General features: G+C 41.7%; 1 long non-coding RNA gene across 7 annotated transcripts in view; it reads left to right on the top strand.

The window, feature by feature from the left end:
• Positions 1-91: 91 nt before the first annotated feature.
• Positions 92-7,597, top strand: part of LOC114016606 (uncharacterized) — a 30,586-nt gene continuing 23,080 nt past the window's right edge. For 5 of the 7 annotated variants that reach the window (XR_003561139.2, XR_003561141.2, XR_003561140.2 and 2 more), the window contains exons 1-2: positions 92-284; positions 695-763. This is a non-coding gene — a long non-coding RNA (uncharacterized LOC114016606). Of the gene's footprint in view, positions 372-694; positions 764-7,597 lie in introns of all 7 variants that reach the window. The other 2 variants (XR_003561142.2, XR_008730526.1) reach the window with 2 other exon arrangements.

Raw genomic sequence — 7,597 nt, 5'->3', positions numbered from 1 at the left:
CGCTGGCGGAGGCGCGGGGAGGCGCGGCGCACGCGCGGCATGGCGGCGCCCTCTCCCCCGCGGCCGTTACGGCGCAGGCGCGGTTGGGCGCCCGGCGGGGGTGCGGCAGCTCGGCCCGGTAGCTGGAAAATAACCGGCTCTGAGGGGCCTGTGTGGTCCCAGGTATCCCTCCTTAGTGGAGGGAGAGTGTCCGCGCTGCCTGCGGCTTAGCCTGGCCGTGTTCACCAGGAGCGTCCCGATGAAAGTCCTCAGGCTTGGAAGACCGGCCGAGCCGAGCTGGCAGGGTTAGCTCCTGGGGGCGGTGTGAGCTTTTTTAGTCAAAGGAACTGTTCTTCCCTCACGTGGGTTTCTCCCTCGCACTCAATAGAAAGGTTTAGCTGTTTCTTGGTTATTATATTACTAGCTGAACTAAGTTCTGGGGTGAGCTCGCACAAAGTTTGAGGGCCTCCCTTTGGCTTACTGCCTTCCATACCGAGCACGAAGTGCAGTTTTTTCCATCTTGCTTCCTCTAATACAGCGTCTAGTAATGAAGTTGCCGGGTGGTTGTCTGGGATGCACAGGCTAGAAGCAGCAACGGGTGTAGGTGCGAGGGTCTGGGTGCCCAGCTTTCTCCTGTAGGGTCCCCATGGGGGAACGTGCCCAGAGCTGGCTCAAAGAGCTGTCGACTGGGTTTTGTCGTGTATTGCCCTCTCAGGTGTTCAGTTCACTGAAGGAAGAGGTGCAAGTCGAAGCTTTAAACCCTCAGTTCCCAGTCTTCTTGAAGGTACGTTTTTGGGGCTGTAGTGCTAAATTAAGTAATGTGCTGTGATAGTGGCATAGCTTCAACACACAGTGCACGACCGTAAGTAGGTTTATCACAGAGTGCACTATGGAGCAGTGAGCTGCAAGTGGTGATTCTTTGTGTCTGATACCTACTTCTTGGGTTCTTTCTATTCTGTTTCATATGAAATATAGAAGCTTTTTTGAACGCAGACTTAAATACGAAAGTTGCTTAGGACAAAAGTATTTGTTTTTATTGAAACTTTACTAAAGTACTGTAATCAAAAGGGCTTTTAATAGAAGTAGTGCTTCTGGGAACAGATTGTCATTTGTGATCAGGTTGTATTTCTCTTATAAAATGTGGGCATGGTATTTTGGCCTGCTTATATTAAGGGGCATGGGGCTTAATATAGATAGTCCTCCCTTAGCAGATACCCCAGCTATCTATATAGATCTATGTACTATGTATGTGTATGCTCCGAAAGATGGTCAAAGTCGATTGGAACAGAAGGGGGAGCTGTCAGTACACCAGGCAAAGAAGAAAGGGCGCTGTACGGACTCTAGAGATTTTCCAGCCAGAAGAGATTGCCTCTAGAATTCCTCTTCTGCTCTTAACAGGAGTTAGTGTTCTTTTCTGATGATCTGGGAGTGGAAAAAGGGTACTTGGTCCTGTAATGATCTTGCACGATGAAACATTTAGCAGTAAGAACTCTTTCTGAGACAATCCTTTCTATTAAGCGACCAGGTCAGCATTCTCCTACTTGACTTGATCTTAATTCTTTGTCATTAGTAAGTGGCTGCCTCCCTTAAAGCATCGGGTTTTGTCTTTTTGTCAGCTTTTTATGATGTCCTTTAAGAGGTATATCCTTTTCCTTTAATTGTCTGTAGCATCATCACTCCAAAGACCTCGCTGTTTTTCTGGCCTTCACTTTTATGAAATGTATATAACTGGATAACATGTTTGTTTCTTGTAAGTGTGCTAACATGTTGTGCTCTGCTCATTACACGCCTTCGTTTGCATAGATGAAGTTAACATTCTTGCTGAGTTACTGTTTAGTTAGAAAATTATCAAAGTTGAGTGGTTTTGAAAGTAGAGCCAGGAAGATTTTATGTTTAATGGAGTAGAATCTAAGCTATAGAGGAGTAGACAAACTTTTTGGAACCATTTATTTGGAAAGGGAAAGGCACAAAAGGGAAAGCAGACCTGTCACATATAATTCCATTATTTACATTTGGTTGTTTTTCTTGCTGTGAGATTCTGCTTGTGTTTTGGTTTATTTTACTTGGAGTAAAATGCTTTAGTGGATCTGGGATGGTTCAGTCATTCCACAACTATTCTATCAGCACCCTTGTTCTCAGCTGTGTTTCTGATCTCTCAGTGCTGCTTTCAGCTGCAAGCCATGCCTTTGCAACCAAATTCCTCTTGAGTCTTTAACCTTTTTCAAAGGTACTGCAATTCCCACTTCTGTTAGCCTGTTCCCCTGATAGAAATTATGCCGGTTTTACAGTGATGGTTATTGTAATTATTGCTAGAATATAGCGCAGCCTTTCTTTGAATTGCCTTCTACCACAAGAAGGTATAATGAGTGTTAAGTACAGGCAGAACTGAGAGGTAAAGGCAGAGCAGCTGGTTTAATCCATTTGTAAATTTAATTCTTAGCTACATTGGGTTTTTTTGCAAAAATGTTCTTTCCAACTATTTTTTCTGCTGAAATAACTTCTGAACTGTGAGTCGGATTGGAGTTTCAAAAAAAACACAAGTGAAGAAAATCAGGAGTCAACCTCATTCCATCACCTGTCCTTAGCATACTCTTCTTAACATAAATCTTTCTTTAACCTGAGTCACTAATGCATTATTGGGCAGAGCCCTGATTGGTAGGCCTCTTGGCAGACCTGCAAACCTACTTCTTAACAGCAAACTCATCCTTTCTAAGGCTCTTGGTCACCGTTAGCTTGGGTGAGGTTACTCAGGACTGCCATTGTCTCATCTATGTTCTTTAATGTGCTGGCTGTGATGCTTTTTCAGCTGAGTGGGAAGCCTTTTTAAGAAGCTGAAACAGCTCAAAATGTGGGTTTTTTCAGCAGGATTAGGTTTTGTTCAGTGCCCTGAATTAGGTCAGCGTGTGATTGTGCCAGCAGTAGTGCTGGTGCAATGGACGGGGCAGGACTGCAAAATGGGAGCAAGAGGGAAGGTGGGACAGTAGCAGCTCTCTCTTGGATGGGCTGATGTTGCTGTGGAATTCCACCCAAAGGCAGAAGGCAGTGAGATGAAGCCGAGCAGGGGGAAGAGCACCCTACATTCTTTTCCATTCCATTCCATGACATTATTACATACACATTACATGTACATTATTACAGATGCATCATTACATTAGGCAGTTAAGTCTGCTGTTTCCATATAGGACTTTAAAAATGTTGAGTGACCTTTTTGTGTTGTGTTTTATGGAGAATTTATGATAAAATAAAATCCTTCAACTGTGTTGAGTAGAGAGTGCTATTCTCACATTGTCTGTGTCCTTTTGGCTCTTTCATTTAGATTTTGTTTATGATGTCAAAGTAGCAATTAGAGCTGGTCAACAGCACTTGGTGTCTAAGGTGAAACAAAGTAACATTGTTTTAACAAATTTGTTTTTGTGGGCTAGCTGACTACACCTGGTGCCAGGCATCAGTGATGAATTTTCCTTCTGTAGTTAAGGTGAATTTAAAATGTGAGGGAACGTCTTCAAGCTCCATTACCTGACCAGATTGTTTACATTCTCGTGTGCTTTTCTATTCCTAGCTACTCTATTAAAAATGGAATTCATCCTTGGGCAAGTATGCTCTCAAGCAGCATTCAGACTCAACCACTTTAGTGAACTGGTGCGGGTCCCTCGCACAGAATAAATTGTCTTCAGTTTTGGAGAAGATAATTGGCTTTTCCATTTCCTTTCAACTGGTAATTCAGTTGTTTATTTATTTCTTTCTTGACATTCAGATGCAAAGCTGTTGAAGCTGGCTGATGCAGACATGATTGTTTCCATCCTCTGTTTCTTCCTCTGCTCTGTGACAGGACTGTTCATGTGGCTACACAGTGAACCAGATCAAGGAGTTGCTTTTGGCTGGGGAAGACAATTTTTGTTTGTTTGGGGGTTGTTTGGGGTTTTTTTTGGTTAGACGGCCCTGTGAATCACACTGCCTGATAAACAGCTTGCTGGCTACTTCTGTGCCAGGGAAGCGCTCCCAAAGAGTTACTCTGGCTAGGGCAGGCTAGCATCCAGGATGCAAGGAAGTGCATTGACTTAGCACTTCACCTTCTCCAGTGTTTGCCATCTTGTGACTATGATCTTAAACAGTTCCCTCACTGCCTGCCAGCTTTCATTGTTGGAATAAAATATGCAAGTGGCTTGTAATCAAGCTGCACTTTCTCCTTCAGAGGAGGGTCTCAGGACATCGCATGCAGTCATCCAGTCCTTCATGCGCGTAAAATGGATTGTGGATAAGTGTGTGTGTCAATTGTTGAGAATCCTTAAGTGTAAAATGGAAGCTGTGTGACTAAATAATCTGGTTTGTGGAGCTGTGCCACATCAACAGTCATCACTGGTTTGAGTAATTAGGGTGGAAAATTAGGAAAAATAAGACTTTAAGTTTAATTTCAAGGCTGGATTTTTAACCTGAACAGCGATGAGAAAAGTTGTGTGAGTAGATTCATGTGCCAAAAGTATGACTGATATATGTTGATGTTGGAGCAAACTAAATAGCTAATAGCATAAAAAATGTGCCGCATGACTATACAGAAGACAAAATTTGTAGGTAGAGGTAATACCTTTTTATATTAGCCACTGCTGGAAAAGTGTGTGTGCTTTAGGGCACAGGGACTGGTTTCCCTGAAGTGCTGTTGCATAGTGCGTAGCATATTTGGGGTTGCATAGTAGTTAGGAGGTTATAAATAGGAAGTCTTCTGAAGAAGATCGTGTTTCTTGCATAAGATTGGGAGGTAGGTGTCATTGTTTAGTTTGGCTTATTTTTCTTTCATGTCACATAGTCCCCGTTAAAATGGGAGCCAGAGAGTCTTTGGACTTTCATCGGCTGGGTAACTGCTCCTTCTATAATTGTCAAGCCAGCAACATGCCAGTGATATGATACTTTCCTCTGATTAAAAAGAAAATTGAATCAATATTCTCTTGTTGGGTTGAATTTATGACTACAGAGGTCAGCATCTGCTGTAAGCAGAGCTTGCAAGATGAACTAGCGATGTAATAAATCCCTTGCTAACTCTTTCTGTCAGAAAGCGAATATATATCTAATCCTGTTCTCCATGCCTCGGTGTTGAAGGAAATGCTAGCTTAAAGTCTTTTAAAAATAGTTTTAAGATAGTAATAGGGCTTCCTTAAAACAGGGCATGCAGGCCTTCTTTCAACTTCATTGCACAAAAAAAAGTGAAGATTTAGAGGGTCCTTCATCAGTGGAGAGCTCAGATTAGCAACAAGAATAAAAAGGAGCTGAGGAGGAAGGATGATGAAAAGCAAAACTAGAATATACGGAACACAGAAATTGGGAGAAAGAGAAGTCATCATCCCTTCATGCCATTCCGCTTCATTCAGGCGACACCGTAACCTTCTAAAGCTGATGGACCTCTTCCAGCCCAGCCTGGGGAGTAAGGGAGTGACGACAGGTTTTTGAGCAGAAGGTGAACAAGAATTGTCGAGTGTTTTAACTTGCAGCGGAGGTGATGGTTCAGAGCACTGTGTATGTGTTGGTGCGTTACGCCTTAGACACAGCATTAAGCAGTGAAAATGGTTATTTTAGATCTGATGTCTCTTGGCTGCACTGACGAACTTTATGAGCATGGATAATTGTCTTTGCTATTGAAATCCATCTCTGTGTGTCACAACTGATGCAAATCAACTTCGTCCTTGAACAGAGTGGCAGAGGTGCAGTGTCAGTGGGTTGCAGAAATGTCCATGCAGGTAGAGCTCAGGTCTTTAATTAGCCTACTTGTTCAGAATATCTCCTGATATCTAATTTGTTCTCATTAAAAAGGGCAGAATTTACTTCAATTTACATTCTCACTGAGTCAGAAAAGCGAGCAGAAAGTTTGAGTGGTAGAGGCTGCTTGGCACGCCTTGTTTAATAGTTATTTCATGGGTATAGCATTAGGTGAGGCTGCAATGCATTCGGACTGTGTATGGTTGGTACCAGTTCGGTAGGCTGATAAGCAGAGTATTATTCTTAGTACGATCTTGTAACTTGAAGATACAAGTTCTTTTGAACATGCAGTCTCTGGATGGGTTATTTTGCGCTAGCTCATTGTCATGAAAAGAAAAAAAAATAAAAATAAGGTGTCCTGTGGCTTTTCCTGATCTGTTGTACATGGATCAGGTATATGCAAAAAACATCTTATGTCATGCAGACAGTATGATCTGAGGTTGTTTTGGTCTGGGCTAATTACATTGGTCTGACCACTGGTTCCAGTACTCAGGCATAACTAATAGTATGTATGCGATACAGCTGTTTTTCTGTGTGTTGTGATTGTAAGCAGCCAGTAATTAAACAATTTCTGGTGAAGTATTTCATAGTCAACATGTGAAGAAGATCAAATTGACCCTGTTTTTATTTTTACCTTTGACATTACAAATATAAAAGGTTTTGCTGGGTCAGACCAAGAACACACTTTTTATTTTAGCAGGCCTTCTTCATTGTGATTTTCTCAATTAAAAAAAAAACAAACAAACCCAAACAACAGACCTTGGATTTCTGGTTGTAGCTCTTAATTTTAACAAGCCCCATTTAAATAAGAAAGACTTACTTGTAAAACCTGAAAGCAGCCAGTGCATTTGTAAAGCTGTATTAAAGAGTATGACGGATAAACATGTTTGCACACTGACACTAGGAAAACTCAGAGGGTGCTCAACCACAGGGCATAAAGTTACAGTTTACAAATTGTAATCTGTCGTTATTGATTGTTCTGCAGCTTTGCTTGCATCTTGTCACAAATGCTCATGACACTAGTAGTTCCACATATTTAGTGCAGGTACATATTTATCTCTTATTGCTGCTTTTGACAGATGCAAGGAAGCTTTCTCAGATTTATCTGGTAGCATAGTGCCAGTCTAGACAACAAAAGTTGAGTCTTTTCAAAACCGTTGTTGGCGTATCCTGGGTAAATGATGAGTTGTGAGCATGTAATGATCCATCAGCTGTGGCTTTTATTTGACAGTTAGGACTAAATAAAAAAATCCACTTGGTTTTGTTTTTCTCCTTCAATGACACTCAAGTGTCATGAAACATTAATTCTTACTGGCATATTTTTTTTTGTTGTGATGAATGTTGGTTCCTGGTGCTATTGCCAAGTGGAATTTGGCTTACTGTTTTGTACAGCACATGACTTCAGCAAATCATATCCCACTAAACTTTAATCACAATGGGTCCTTTTTGTCAAATGCAAGGGGCAGTTGGAGAGATTCTAAAAAATGAAGTTGTGATACTTCAAAGGTTTCTTTCTTGTTTGAGGAGGAGAAGGGAAAGATTGAATAAGGCAGCCAAGGGCTTTGTAGATAGATTCCTCCCCTCTGCCCCTTCCTGTCACCACCCTTGCAATACTTTTGCAATACTTGATTTCTATAGCTAAGCAAACTACTATTAAGGCTGCTTCACACCTGCCTTTGTAATCTGACCATCATGGAAGTTGTTAAATGAGAACAATGCTTCCTATTCACTGATTTGTATTCACGCTGCTCAGATAGTCAAGCAGTAGGCCAATGGTCAAGCTAATGCTTTGGAACCTTAATTTACTAGTCTGCATGGTGCTGATGTCTATTTCTCTAATAGCATACTGACAAACAACATTTATGACCTCAAG

This window comes from Falco cherrug, chromosome 1 (assembly GCF_023634085.1).
Source record: "Falco cherrug isolate bFalChe1 chromosome 1, bFalChe1.pri, whole genome shotgun sequence".
Lineage (NCBI taxonomy): Eukaryota > Metazoa > Chordata > Aves > Falconiformes > Falconidae > Falco > Falco cherrug.
The sequence above is the reverse complement of the archived record's forward strand: the minus strand, read 5'-3'. Positions and strand labels throughout refer to the sequence as shown.